Here is a 15,424-nt window from a genome sequence, read left to right on the forward strand (position 1 = left end):
CTCTTCTTTGCTCGGCGAGTCAGGTGCACTGATAATACAGGAATGTAAGGCCTTCCCAAATACACAGAGCCTGGGAGCCAAAACTGGCTGTTTCTTCTAGTAACTTACCAGGCGAAAACATGCTTTGCCGCACAAAGGTTGGGCCCAGAAGATTCTCGAAAAGCTAGTACGTCATAGTGATTGACATGCAGCCGCTAATAAGAGAACTTAGCCTGGGCCAGCTAGGGAGGGACTCATCCTGGGCTGTTTGTGAGATGCGCGCACGAAGAGAAACAGCACCTGGATGACCAGCTGTGCACTAGAGGGCCGAGACTCCTAGCATCACATCCCCGCTCTGGTGCAGGCCTTTGGGGGGGCTAGGCCTGTCCCCCCCCTTCCGAGGGGTGCCGGGCACTTTGAGTGGCGTCGGTCCTGGGTGTGATTCAATCGTATCTTCATCCACGATTCCTAGGAGCGTATGATCCATAATTGCATATTCATCTGTGATTGATAATTGGTATTATCCAGCTTGCACTTTCATTCCCATATTATTGTAAAATGATGCTTAGTTCTCATTAGACACTGTAGTAATAAATGCAAGCATCAAAATTTCTGTGTGTTCTGCTTTCTTCCAGACTGAGTTCACTGTGCTTCGCATGGATACTTACTTGTGTGGGAGGGTGATTAGGAGTGATTTTATTGCACTAAGGCCTGGCCCCAGGGAAGTGTGGGTTCCCCCTTTTCACTACATTTGGCGCTGTGAGCAGGGTTTGCGAGCACAATGCCTTTCTGGAAGAAACAGGCAGAAGGATGAATGCAATGAGGGAGATAGTGCACTCTGTCACATTCCAGGATGGCCGGCAACAAATGCCTGGTCGGGCATGGCAGACATTTTGCATCAGTATTCGGCCCTGAGGGCAGGGGACATGCTTGAAAATGATGTTTCCCCAGCGGTAATTAGTGAGTGTTTGGAGAGTTTGCCGCTTGGGAAATGCAGATGGGAGCAAAAAGCAGCAGGAAACGTAGGCTGGTTATTCCTGCAGGTGCTCAGGAAGTTGCATGAGAATGAATTGCTAAAAGACACACAGATTTGCAAACTGAACGATGAGATTTCCCTGCTCCAGGAGCAACAAATCATTATGAGAGAGACCCTTGAATCATCCGTTAAGCGGGCCGATCAGATGGAGGACAGGTGTGCCTCTTTAGCTGTGCGTGTAGCCATGCACAGGCACAGACAGCGGCGGGGCAATCCGTCGAAGATAAGGATTCGCACATTATTTAGGAAAGATAACTGGGACCCAAATTTATGGTCTGGTGAGGTTAGTGAAAGCGAAACCGAACAGGCATTTGACTGGGATGAATTCGTTGAAGTCAGACTTGCAGAGTTGGACTGTTCTGAGTGAGAGGAGCTGGAATGTGCTCCAAAGAAATGTGATTATCCAGCGCGACCATTAATCACTAACAAGTCAAAAGGCCAAGCTGGCGGTGGAAACTTTCAGAATACTAGGATTGTCCACGATTACACTCAGACAGAGCTTTTAGACATTGCCAAGTTGTTTAGACAGAGGGCAGGTGAACTGATTTTGAAGTGGCTTTTAAGAGGGTGGGATACATGTGTGGATGGCATCTTCTTAACCCCAGAAGAACTATTAAAAATGGGTTCAATCACTACTAATGTAATGCTGGGAAAGATGTTGCGCGGCGCGCTCGGGCAGCAAGGCTCACATTCCTTGTTTAATTGGCTTCAGACTGCCCTAATAAATCTGTATGCAAGCCCAATGGATATGGAAGAAACTTGGGACCCCTGGGGGTCCCTACCTGAAGCGACAGATAATCTTAGAGAGATGGGGTTACAGTGCGCAATGTACAGTGCAAATTTTGCAGGGCCTGACATAGAGATGTTTACAGCTGAAATGCGCGTGTGCTTGCTGAGGAATGCCCCAGGTCATATAAAGGGAGCATTGCTTTCGCTGCTGGGCCAAGCTCAAGGTAAAGCCATTGGTGAGGTTGCACTTCTGCTAGGGCAATTAGAAGGGTTGGATGTGCGCAAAGTGGCGCGCCTAGTGGCGGCGAGTAATGATTCAGAGAGAAAACTGACACAATTGAAGTCACGCGCATGCAAATGTGGGTGGACCTGCTAAAAGCGGGCGTTCCAAAGGAAGAGATAGCCGGTAAACCTACACCTGTGCTGCTTGAGAAATGGAAAAAACTGAAGAAACAGGTGTCAGGCAAAAACTAGGCCTTCTGCACATTCTGAAGAAGAGGTGTTGAACCCAAAGTGAGAGCAAAAGGTTACCCTGATTTTGCAAAGGACAAGTGGGAGGTCCCAACCCCATTTTTGATTGAAGGGCTTGGCTCTGTCTTTGATGTAGGGTTTATAAAGAGAACCAGTCCCAGAGACAGACGCTCTTTTGTGCCACTTGCATTGTATTTGGATGAGAAAGTAAAACACGCATTGGCTCTATTAGACACGGGAGTTGAGGTAACCATTTTGAATGGCAATCCCAGTAAATTATCTGGTCCCAGAGTTTTAGTCAATGATTATGGGGGAGTAGAAACTGTTGCAAAAGCCTTTAATGTAAAGATGTCAATTGGCGAGGGATTTCCTTTCACAGTAAATGTCTTGATTGCAGACATTCTGGAGTACATATTGGGCATGGATGTGTTGTTGGACAAAAGTGTGACTACAGATTTAGGTGAATTTGTTTTTGGCAATCGGAATATCCATGTGAGAGTTGTTAACCCTGTGGTGGTTGGGCATGCAAAATGGTCCCCCTTGCATTTACATTCTCCTGCTGAGCCAGTGGGCGTGAAACAGTACAGGTTGCCAAGAGGGCACAAAGAGATTGGGGAAACTATTGAGTCATTGGTGAAAGCTGGCATAATGAGGCTGGCAGTCAGTCCATTCAACTCACCGATCTGGCCTGTTTGCCGCCAGATGGGGCACGGCGTCTGACAATTGATTTTCGTGCTTTGAACAAGAAGGTGCCACCCTTAGCTGTGGCGGTGTCAGACATAATTACCCTGATTGAAAACCTTACGAAAGAAGTGGGTGAATGGCATGTGGTCCTTGACTTGGCCAATGCATTTTTCTCCATTGATATTGACACTGAATCACAAGACCAATTTGCTATCACTTGGGGAGACAGACAATTTACCTTCACTAAATTGCCCCAGGGGTATTTGCATAGTCCCGCTCTGTGTCATGGATTGATTGCCAGAGACTTGAAGATGGTACAGTTGGATGATGTGTATGTTGCTCATTACATTGATGACATCAAGCTGACCAGTGCTGAGAAAGAACATGTAGAAAAGGCTGCTGAAAAGTTGATCACACACATGCAAAACCGAGGGGGGGCCATAAATCCCAAAAAGGTAAAGGGGCCCGCTCAAGATGAAATTTTTTTAAGTGCAATCTAGTCTGGGTCAGTTAAGAAAATTCCCGACCCTGTAAATGACATGGTTCAGCAGATGACTCCACCAGCAAATAAAAAAGAGGCACAAAGGTTCATTGGGTTAATGGGTTTTTGGAGAAATCACATACCTTATTTAAGCCTGATACTGAAACCCATCTACAAAGTCACCAGAAAGAAACATGATTTTACATGGGGCCTAGAGCAACAGTCTGTCTTTCAGCAGACTACGGACGCTTTGCAGAATTACATCACTCTGGGCCCCATGATAAAAACTGATCCTTTTAAACTGGAAATTCTTGTCTACAATGATGTTGCTGTGTGGAGCTTGTGGCAAAAGCAAGGACAGAAAAGAGTGCTGCACGGTTTCTGGTCAAGAAAACTCACAGCTCCTATGACAAGATATACTCCGTTTGAGAAACAAGTTGCTGCAGTGTACTGGGATCTAGTTGAGACTGAAAGAATCACAGGCGAGCAAACAGTGACAATTTGCACAGAAATTCCGATCATGGGCTGGGTACGCGACACTGCTGCAAGCGGAAAAAGTGGCAGAGCGCAAGACGCTACTCATGTCAAATGGAAATGGTATTTACAGCAACTTTCGAAAGTTGGCCGCACAGAGGTTTCCAGACTGCAAGAACAAATGCTGGAGGCAATGGATCTGGAAGCGATGCCTGAACCGAGCACCCCAGTGGCATTGCCAGAATCTCCCTTCAAAGTCGCACCCGCCTATGATACATTGACAGAGGAAGAACAAAATTCTGCATGGTTCACAGACGGCACCGCAATGTATGATAAAGGGCATTGACACTGGCAAGCTGTTGCATTCCAGCCCCACCGAGAAACACTGCTGATGAGAGAAGGTGTGGGAGGATCCAGTCAATATGCTGAACTGCAGGCGGTGGCCTCCGTGATTAAACAGGTGAAAGAGACAGAGACTGCATACATATACACGGACAGTTGGGCCACATATCAAGGCCTGACGCATTGGGCGCCGGCATGGAGAAGAGACGGCTGGCAGATCAAGAACACTCCGATCTGGGAAGGGCCGGACATCTGGGAAGAGATGTGGTGTAAAGGTGAGAGGTGCAAAATCTGCATTGGGCATGTCGATGCACACATGCCCCCTGACACCTCACTGGCTGCCCTGTTCAACAACGAAGTGGATAAAATGGCAAAGATTCGCCCAGTGACAAAACCTGAAGAAGCTGAGGTATTGAGAGGCATGGCGGACTGGGCACAACAAACATCAGGGCGTCTAGGGCAAGCAGGTACCTATGAATGGGCTAAGAGGAGACAATTGCCCATTACCCTGGATCATGCCAAGCAAGCTGCCTCCCAATGTTCCGTGTGCTGCGAAGTGAAGCACTACCCGCTGGAGAGGAAGCCTCAAGGCCCTTTGAGAAGAGGTGAAAGAGCTGCTAGCGTATGGCAAGTTGACTACATTGGCCCTTTACCACCCGAAAATGGAAAGCATTATGTGTTGACCATGGTAGACACCTATTTTGGACTGCTTTTAGCCTATCCAGTTGCCCATGCAGATCAACGGGCTACCTTGCAAGGAATGCAATACCTCATCAGGCACTATGGCATTCCAGATGAAATCCAATCAGATCACGGCAGCCATTTTGCTGGACACAATGTGCAGAACTGGGCGCTAGAACAAGGCATCAAATGGACACTGCACATCAGTCGATACCCAGAATCCTCTGCTCTGGTGGAGCGCAGCAATGGGCTGCTCAAGCAACAAATAAAGAAACTGACTAAGACCCACACTCTCAAGGGGTGGTCCAAACACCTGGCACAAGCACTGTTTGAACTGAACAATCGTCCATTGGGAAACCGGCAGACACCCTTTGTGAGACTGACAAGTGAGAAAATGGAATCCACAAAGACTCTTATTGTGTGGAAAACTGACAAAGAAGCAAAGCTGCCTGTGCAAGCCACTGCAGGCAGCATTGGACTTGATTTATCTACCTATGAAGATGATGTTATACCAGCGGGGCAAACCAAATCCATATTGCTGGGTATTGGCATCAAATTGCCGGCTGGCACTTATGGACGCATTGATCCAGCCTGGCGAAAAAAGGCATTGACATTTTGGGAGGTCTGATTGATCCTGATTATAGAGGGACTGTTTCGGTACTTTTACATAATGCTGGTGCATCTGCAGTACCATTAACCAAATATGACTGAATTGCACAATTGATTTGTGAGCAATCAGTTTTTCCCCTAGTGGTTGAAAGTAAGCAAGCCCCAGACACTACACTGAAGGGAGAAGGAGGCTTCGGTAGCATGGGAAAAAAGGTGTAGGTTCACCATCCAAACAAAAAGCCTGAGGCTGGGGAGGTGTTAAGTCAAGGTGTTGGAAGTACTTGTGTTGTACTTTTGCAGAATTCTGACATGCCTGCTTATATTCCTGCTACTAGGCTCACACCACAAACGTAGAGCAGTATGAAGGGGACAGGACTTGTCTTGCTGTGGATGTTCCTGACCTGCCAAGCAAACGCTTTCTCTGTAAAGAATGGGTTGATGCAAGACGCTACATGGACTCTGAGAATCTCATGCACTATACCTGATGCTCCAGTCCTGCGTGATAACTACAACCGCACCGTAACCTGTGAGAAAAGCGCTACAAAGAGTATCCACATGGAACTGCAAAAGTACTGGCATGGCACATTGTCTGGCATCTTTTGTCACTGACTCATATGATTGGCGTTTATGAAATCTTAGGGCCAAACGTTTCAGTGAATGGATCCAATAATTTGTTTGATGTTTCATGTTTCTTCTGCCCCTAGGACTGCAGCGAGTGTACTCGCCAAGCTTTTTTGGGCTATAATAAGCTAAATGCATTTCATACAATTGTGTGTTGAAACAGCCATGGTAGTATGGTGTTTGTATCTAAAACTAATATTGCATATGGTAGGCATCCCACTTGGAGAATGGTATTCTTTAAGTCACACAAAGTAGAAACTGTTGACATGTTAGATTTTCCAGTAGTAAGACAACATTTAAATTGCAAACACATAATGCACGCCTCTATCATTACAGAGGTACACTTAGACATAGATTTATCACGAGGCAATGTTTCTTTATTGCTACCAAGCTGCTACAAATGGAGTCAATTTCTATGGCCCATCGCCAAATTGCGCTTAGCTAGGAGGCTAGATTCATTGATTGAGGGAGCAGTGGGGGTGGGAACGGGAGCTCTAAACGCTTTTGTCATAGAAACTGTGCACAATAAGTTAGCCACTATGGGTTCTAATGCCAGCGCTGCTGTAAAATTTCTGGCCCAATGGGGCCCCTTGATAAACCCGACTCTGCGAAACACTGCTACAAGTATTGGCAACCACTGGAGATGGCAAAATTTAGCTATGAAGACATTTTTTCTGCCATAGGGCAGGTCAACAAGACTGCTAAAGACACACAATGCATTTTATGGCAAACTTTGTTAAATCAGCAGGTGTTGGCTTTTCGCTCCGAGTGGGGGCGACTATCCTCAACCCACTGGCATACAGAACTACAGTTACCAGCAAACATATGGATTAAACCGCTTGCTTTTGATTGCATGAATAACACATGCCACGCTTTAATGCAATTTAGCAGAACCGCTTATACTTTAGAAATATGGTGCCCCTTTATAGTCTTGTCAATGAAAATAAATGGTTCCTGGTGGGTTCCGCAGATACGAGGAGAATGGTTAGACAGCCAAAACTACACCATCCACAGTCACACCTGCATGCCCTGGGATCAGGGGTGGGTGTATCCCCAAACTGGAAGGATTCCGGACCCATGCATGCACCCCATAGCCGGGGAGTGCACCTGGATGCAATACCACATTAATGGGACTGACATTTTCCAGATAGACCAACATAAAGCCTGCGTAGTTACTAATCATTCCTTGCTTATTAACAATTATAGGTTATTAGGGAATCCTCAAGTTTTTTGCGTAGATCAGGTTGTGACTATCTTAGACATTGTTACTCACACCTTATATTCATTGACGCAGTGGTCTAACACTACTCTGCATGCCGAGCACACACATCTTCTTAACTGGACTCTACCCTATGGGGTGATTACTGCCCTGCTTCAAGCTATTAGACAATTTGCTCAAACTGCTTGGAAATATTTCCAAACGCTAGCTACCTCAGTTATCTCTGCAGAGTGCAAGTTTATGATAGGCAGGAATAAATTAATCAAAACTGCTGACCATCTGCAATCGGTTACTACTCACCACTGGTGGGATGTATTCACTGTATGGTCTCCCTCCTCCACCAGGCTGCTTAATATAATGTTGCATCCCTTGCCGTGGCTGCTGATCTCCCTAATACTAATTGCTATAGTTTTTATTGGGCTCTTGCGCAGGATGACATTTGTCTATAATAGAATGACTGCGCTGGAAAAAAGGTTGATCGGCCTACAGCACACCGTACATGCTTCTAAACCATGGCACTGAGACAGCATTTTCTGGCCTCACTTCGAAAGGGGTGGAATGTCATGAAAAGCCACTAGGTGCTTGCAGTAACCTGGACTTGCATTAACCTATTGAGCTATCTTGCATGTATTTAGAGCTTATTCGAAGCGTGGAGGAAAATGCTGATCCAGCCAGGCCTCTTGAACTGGGTGAGCAATCATGCTTGTAAGGGGTTAACTGCGAAAGCCCTTCTTGAAGATATAAACATCTAGTTTTGCAAGAGGCTCTGCGCAGCCTTTGGGAGCCAGGCAGAGCCTTGCACAGCCTTGCTCTTCTTCGCTCGTCGAGTCAGGTTCACTGACAACACACGAATGTAAGACCTTCCCAAAACAACGTACACGAAGCCTGGAAGCCAAGAGTGGCTGTTTCCAGTCTTGTAACTTTCCAGGCGAAAACATACTTTGCCGCATAAAGGTTGGGCCCAGAAGATTCTCGAAAAGCTAGTATGTCATAGTGATTGACATGCAGCCCCTAATAAGAGAACTTCACCTGGGCCAGCTAGGGATGGACTCATCCTGGGCTGTTCGTGAGACACGCACACGAAGAGAAACAGCACCTGGACAACCAGCCTTGCATTAGAGGGCCGAGACCCCTAGCATCACATCCCTGCTCTGGTGCAGGCCTTTGGGGGGCTAGGCCAGCCCCACCTTCCGAGGGGTGCCGGGCACTTTGAGTGGCGTGGGTCCTGGGTGTGATTCAATCGTATCTCCATCCACGATTCCTAGGAGCGTAAGATCCATAATTGCATATTCATCTGTGATTGATAATTGGTATTATCCAGCTTGCACTTTCATTCCCATATTATTGTAAAATGCTGCTTAGTTCTCATTAGACACTGTAGTAATACATGCAAGCATCAAAGTTTCTGTGTGATTGGCTTTCTTCCAGACTGAGTTCACTGTGCTTCACATAGATACTCACTTGTGTGGGAGGGTGATTAGGAGTGATTTTATTGTACTAAGGGTGGCCCCAGGGCAGTGTGTGTTCCCCCTTTTCACTACAGAACTTCAAACAGGGCATGCTTCACATACAATGTTACTGCACAGCCCATCGCTGTTGTAGATGGTTTCTCTATTGCAAAGTCGCTGCAGCCAGTGCTTGTTCACATGGGAAATTCCTTCTCATCACTGGATCTATGACCTGCTGTAATATGCCAATGGTTTGTGCCCCATGAAGTTTTTTGTGTGAGGACAGCCATCACCACATATCCGTTTGAATGTGAGAATAAATACAATTCTTCCATGTAATCTGGTGTCCTAACAGGGGGTCTGTTCTTTCAGGGTCTTAAATACTTTGAACTTCTTGTCTATCCGCATTATGGGTTCTTTTTGTGCTTCCTTCAATCCTTCTAGAAGGGGGTGAACTTATGCGCTGTAGTCAAAGACCCATACACATCAGTGGTTACATAGCCCCAGGATTTCCTGTAATTCTTTCACTGTCTCTGGATATGAGGCATTTTTTGCAATTGCTCCTGCTCTGTCAGGCATCACCATCCTCCCTTCCTTTGATATTTCTGGCCAAAATATAGTACTTCTTTCTAGCGCACTGCAATGTCAACCTCATATCCATTCTCAGCCAACACTGTTAATAATGTTACCAAGTCTCTTCCTATGTGGTGCTGCCTACTAGCAAAGTATCAAGACCACTGGGTGTCTGTAAGTCTCCTAAGTCCATCTATAGCACTCTGGTGAAGACAATGGGGCACTCACAGTACCCCTTTGGTAGCCTTGTGTGTTGGAGCTTGATCCCGTGATATGCAAACACTGTAAAATAATGACAGTGTATGTGGAATGGAAAATAAAGTGTTTTTAGGTCAATCACTGTAAAAATGTAGCAGTCAGTGGTATGTTACACAAAGGTGTAGCCGGGTTGGGCACAACTGTAAATTCCACCTCCACAATATTGTCCAGGAGGCGTGAATCTTGTATGAATTGGCAGATCCTCCTTTTGCTTTTTTACACTGGATACACTGTCGTGTTACATGGGTTTTCAGAGGGCACAATAATAGCCTGTCACATCAAGGCAGCAATTGTTTCATAAATGCCTTTCTCTGTTTCCCTTGATATGGGATACTGTTTACCCTGGGGTAAGATTGCTCCCTCATTTAATTTTATTCATACTCCACCAATCAATTTCAGTAGACTAACATCATAGGAGCTACTGGTTCATTGTACACTTGGTACTTTTGCCAAAACTTGTTGCAATAAATATGGTGCCTTTTTAGTCAAAGGTATTATCTAAGTGGTTCCCTGCACTGTATTTGCAATTGGTATGGAATAGAGCACTTCATCATCTGTATCCTCGTCTTCGAAAAGCTTATCATCTGTCATGCCGCTCAAACACTGTGTTGAGTCCAGTGCTATGGTGGTGTGACAGTTAATAGCTTCTGCGTCTGTCCCATTGAACACTACTCTGTCCTCTTGCACCAGTACAGCTTCTAAATGTATTGTTATTATCTCCCCTTCTGCTACATCTGTGGGTACTTCAGCTCTAAACAAAAATTCTGTGGGTAATCATTACAATGGGCTTCATTATAAGTGTGCCAGTCTCTAATCAATGGTGCTGGTAAGCTTACTGGCACTGTTGTTTCTGGACCGGCACACTAGAACTCTGGTCGGGCCGGTGCCCTCCTGCCTGGCAGGTTAGACCTGCCGGGTGGGACGGTACCTGCCCGTAGTTGTTTCACAGGAGCACCGGCACCATTACCAGCGGAGCCAGTGCTCCCGTGTCCCCATCCCCATAGTCCTATGGGACAGTAGTACCGGCAGGGTTACCGCTGGACCCGTAATGAGGTCCAATGTATCCTTTATTTGCAGATGCCCTCCTAACAACAGCTATACCACATAAAGGAATCATTTTGAATTTAAGAGCATCGTTCGTAATGCTTTCCATCCATGGAATGCTTGTAGGCACACTCTTGTATTTGCATAATTAATGCCTGGTGTTGAGCATATTATTACCTTCTCAGTAAATGAGATTGTCATGTTTAGTGTCCTCATCAAATCTCTTCCCAATAGTTAACCAGTGGCTTCCGGTAATGCAGCAATGGTGCAGCCATTGTATCATCTCCCATTGTTATAGGTAGCTCTTCTGTGAATGGAACCGTTGTCATAGCCACAGAGAAAATGTGTGTGTCCATCGTTAATTGTGACAGTGTAAACCTTCCTTCCCTGACACAATATTTTGGCGCCCAAGTTAATCAAAAAGGAAAACACCCTATACTCTATTGTCAGCCCCACATGGGGTTCCTCTTCCAGAACAAAAGTTACTGATAGTACTGGACACATAAAGCTTCTCTGTGGGATGCCCTAGTGGGGGGAAATGCTCCTACCTGTTCCTATAAAGGAGTTCCCTCCCACCATTGTTGCACCCCCTGTTGTGGGTACTGGCATTTGTGGTAATATATTCCTGCCCCACTGTCCAGACTATTGTGTTTGCATTTGTTATGGATTCAATGATTGTTGTATTTGTGGCTGCTGCAGATTGATGTATCTTGGTGTCAGCTGCTGTAGTGACTGGTGCATCTGCGGCTGTGTCTGTGGTTGCATGTCATGTTGTGGGAACGGTTGCTCTGGCATGTACATGTATGTGCCCTGATCTTGCTGTGTCTGTGCAGAATATTGGGGGAATATAGGCCCTGCTCTTGGGCTGGGTTGCTGCCATGCCTTGTTTATGGCCCCTCTGCTCCTACATGCCCGTTCATAATGCCCTGTCCTCCTACACATCCAACACTGTGCTCCAAAACCTTCATAACCTCCAAATCGTGGTCCTGACCCAAAAAAACCTCATCCATATCCACTTCCAATTCCAGACCCTCTTCTCCTCTGTGTGTACCCCCTTGCCCTAAGGTAATCATTACTTTCTCTTCTTCCTCCCACATATCTGCTTGCCCCCTGCCCTTGACATTCCTGCTCATCATTTTCTCTCCCAAATGTCATTATCACTGCTCCCTTTACTGTTATTCTCAACACTTTCTTTTGCCCCAAATATGCTTCCTCTCTTTGCCTCTCTTCGACTTTTCTCCCCTCCTTCTCTTGTCTCATTTCACAATAATGAACCATATTATACTGTATCTTGGCCGTTTGTTTTATTTCAATCCCTGCAATTTTCTATAGTTGTTTCTGCACTTCTTTGAGGAAAACTCTGGCATAAAATGTGATAAAACACAGGTATATTTTTATCCCAATCCTCCCATTTTCTAAACACCACTTCCCTTGTATTTCCTGTATATATGCCACTTGATCCTCCTCTTTTTTCATAATCACACTCACGTCTTATGTACTGCACCCTCAATGCCCTCCAAACATCAGTTCTGCAATTGTTAAATGGCAAACCTTCATGTGCATTATTTTGTGCCATCACATAGGGATAACCTTCCCTTTTCCATATATCATGGGATTGCTCTCCCAATATCGAAGCAGATAAACCCTTCTCGTCCCCTCCTGCCAATTTTGTTCCTGCCATCTGTTTTTCTAACTCATGAATCCACTTTCCTGCCCCTGTGGTCAATGATGGTAAGCTAGCCATCAAATTGGTTGCATCTGTTTGTGGCCATGATACATACTGAGCCAGTTCCCTCCCCTTTTGGAGCAAGGGTAACTGCATCATCCCTGCCTTGCATACGGGTGTAACCACACCCTTCATCCGTTTAGAGGTTATTGACATGCAGCTTGCTCGACGGCCTGGGAAATTCCTTAATCTGTTCATACATGGTATTTTCTCTCCTAAATTTATTGGGAGAAGCTCTGGGAGCAATGGGCCCCCGCTCCGTAATAGCTTGTCATCCCACAAATCTATCAGTGGATATTCTAGTGTTTCGGTCACACTTGTTTGCGGAGCATGTGTTGCCTCCTCTTGCTCTTCCTCCCCTTCAACTTCCCACTCTTCTTCCTCTCACTCTACCTCTTTCTGCTTCGTTCTCTTGACACTTCCAAGACCTTCCCTCACATATACTCCTCTTTCTATTTCCTCTATTATATTTCTGCTGACTCTGTCAGTGACCTCCTTCATGGTCCCTTCACCTTCTCTGTCCCCGTCACCCTTCTACTAGCATTAACCTTACTTCTGTACTCTTCTCTCCTTCTCTCCTGCTCATCCCCTCTTTCTGATGCTTTTACATTGTTATTGTTCAGTTTCTGTCCATGTATTTTGAATAATGTCTGCAAGCACACCGATGTGTCCGGTTTCACTGTTCCCACTCATTTGCATATAATACATTTGTACATGAAGGGGGAACAATATGGACCAGGACATGGTAGGATGCGGTGCCAGGATACAGAGGACGTTCCAAATACAGATCTGTAAGTGCTAGAAATTTGACTAGCAAAGAAAAGAGCTGCAATAAGTGGTAGATATAATATGATCTACATATGAGATACAAAGATATTAGTCGGTTATATAAAAAAAAACATACCTGATAATAAGAAGATCGAGGCCAGCACAACTTAGAATCAGATGTGACAATCATATGCAGAATGCAGAGATTATGCTTGTATGTAATGAAAGGAGAACTGTGAGTCTTCCAACATGCCCGATATCAGGCAAGGAAAAAAGAAAAAAATATCAGCAGCAGTCTAGCTCCTATAAGACCGCTATAAATCACAAGTTGTGAGAGCAGCGGTTGATTGCCACAGAAAACTCTGTCCACTGTCAATGGCACATTGAATCGACATCAGTGGAAAGAACGAGTGAAGTGAGTTTATGCCGCACTCCATGACGTATAGAATAAATATAATCAATAAGTGTGTATACACAAGGTAGTTACACTGTCCCGCTCTTGTGTTTTATTTGTAGAATGATTATCTGTGGGTAAATCATTTAAAAGACGGCCGCACTGGATCATCAAAAACACGGCCACACTGGATCATCAAAAACACACGTGCGTCCTGAATTATAGAAGCATTTTGACTTATGCAGCATCAATAGAAGCTCATTGTAGCAGAGTATCCAAGGTACCTAATTAGCACACGTACCCTGAAATGTTGACAGATCAATAAAGAATTTCCAATGCGGAGCATTAAAGCATTTGATAATTACATGTATACGAATCTACCAATTGGGCTAGAGCTCATGTGTGTTTCCTTGTTTACGTCTCGTCATGCAGAGTTGGGACGTTGGTATAACTGACACCGTACAGACTGAGACGGGCTGTTTAAAACCACAGATGGACACTGAATAATGGCAACACCCTGGGTTATGTGGCAACTAAAAACTCTGGTGTGAACACATTGCCAAAGGTAATCTATCAAGCAGAAATGCTATGATTGTATAAAAATATGGGAATATAAGCCAATATATGGTGGCAATCACACCTGTAGGTTGACAATATGTTATTTATTAATGCAATATGGTTGCTGGTAATAAAAAACAGGCCTCTACAGTTAAGGTTGATTGAGTTTTAAATGAAATATTGTTAAAAAGATGATTTGTTTATGAAGATCGAGCCAAGTATAAGTGAAATGCCGGCTGGGAGGTCCAGAGAGAATAATTGGTTCCTCCTCTCTTGTTCAGTTTGAAATTAAATTAATACATCGGACAGCCTCATTAAATGACACATTCCTCAAAAAAGCTTCACACACAACTAAGCAATTGAAGGTTATATAAATTGGGATATTGCTCATGTCAGAATATGCTAAATAGCTATGGTCAGGTTTTTAAATTGGTTTTTGTATGTGATTTTTTCTGCAGTGTCCAATGTGCATGATGACATGTACTGGAAGATACGTGTAAAGGTCACACGTCTGATTAACAACCTGTGTCCTGAAGACAGATCCAAGAGAATACAGAAACAAGATTGGGTCACACATGTGTTCTTTTGCATCTAGAAACACAAAAGTGTTTAGACCCTAAAATAGGGAGGGCTATTATATGTGCATGACTGCAACCAAGCCTTTCACTTGTGTTACTAACCTCACATGGAAAAATAAAAAAAAAACTGTCTTCCAGAGCAGACACTCAACATCTGATTTGTGTTTGAGACATCAGTAGACATTTATTTATTTTGGATACAACAGTTACTTGTGTACAATTTTATATTTTATGTTTTTACATTTGTTTTAATATGCAAATAGATTTTCACTGACCGTGGTATTCTGCCTAAACAACATTACACAGTTCTATATAGCCTGATGTCTGAGCTCCCACAGCCTAAGTGTGTGAAAGCAGGGTAGATAGTTAGTAATCATCATAAAAACGTCTGCTCTCTTACTTGATTTGTTAGTGGAATATAGAACACATAGTTATCTATAGGTGAACCTTTTTACTATTGCTTCTTTCACAACTAATAACTCCTAGATGCATCCTTCTACAGATAATACATTTCAAATTACCATGCCATTCATTGGCACTATACCAAACTGTTTGATAGGAAGAACTTAGTCTTATTGGCCAGTTATTGCTCATCCAGCTTCTGACACTTTTATGCTGTGCCAGGAACATGGTGGGAAGGAAAGGTGGGTGAACCGCTCTGATCCAGTTTGAAGAAGTTGCTCCCTTCTCATTCCCAGACCTGAGGCATAATCTGCTAGTCTGTTTGTGGCTTTTGCATGTCGTCTCTGTG

At 44.6% G+C, this 15,424-nt stretch overlaps 1 long non-coding RNA gene across 1 annotated transcript in view; it reads left to right on the forward strand.

Moving 5' to 3' along the window:
* Positions 1-14,871, forward strand: part of LOC138511556 (uncharacterized) — a 348,218-nt gene extending 333,347 nt beyond the window's left edge. The window contains exons 2-3 of the long non-coding RNA XR_011280630.1: positions 13,660-13,817; positions 13,970-14,871. This is a non-coding gene — a long non-coding RNA (uncharacterized lncRNA). The remainder of the gene's footprint in view (positions 1-13,659; positions 13,818-13,969) is intronic.
* Positions 14,872-15,424: the final 553 nt, after the last annotated feature.

The sequence above is a fragment of the Ambystoma mexicanum genome, chromosome 6p (genome assembly GCF_040938575.1).
Source record: "Ambystoma mexicanum isolate Mex_15411 chromosome 6p, UKY_AmexF1_1, whole genome shotgun sequence".
Lineage (NCBI taxonomy): Eukaryota > Metazoa > Chordata > Amphibia > Caudata > Ambystomatidae > Ambystoma > Ambystoma mexicanum.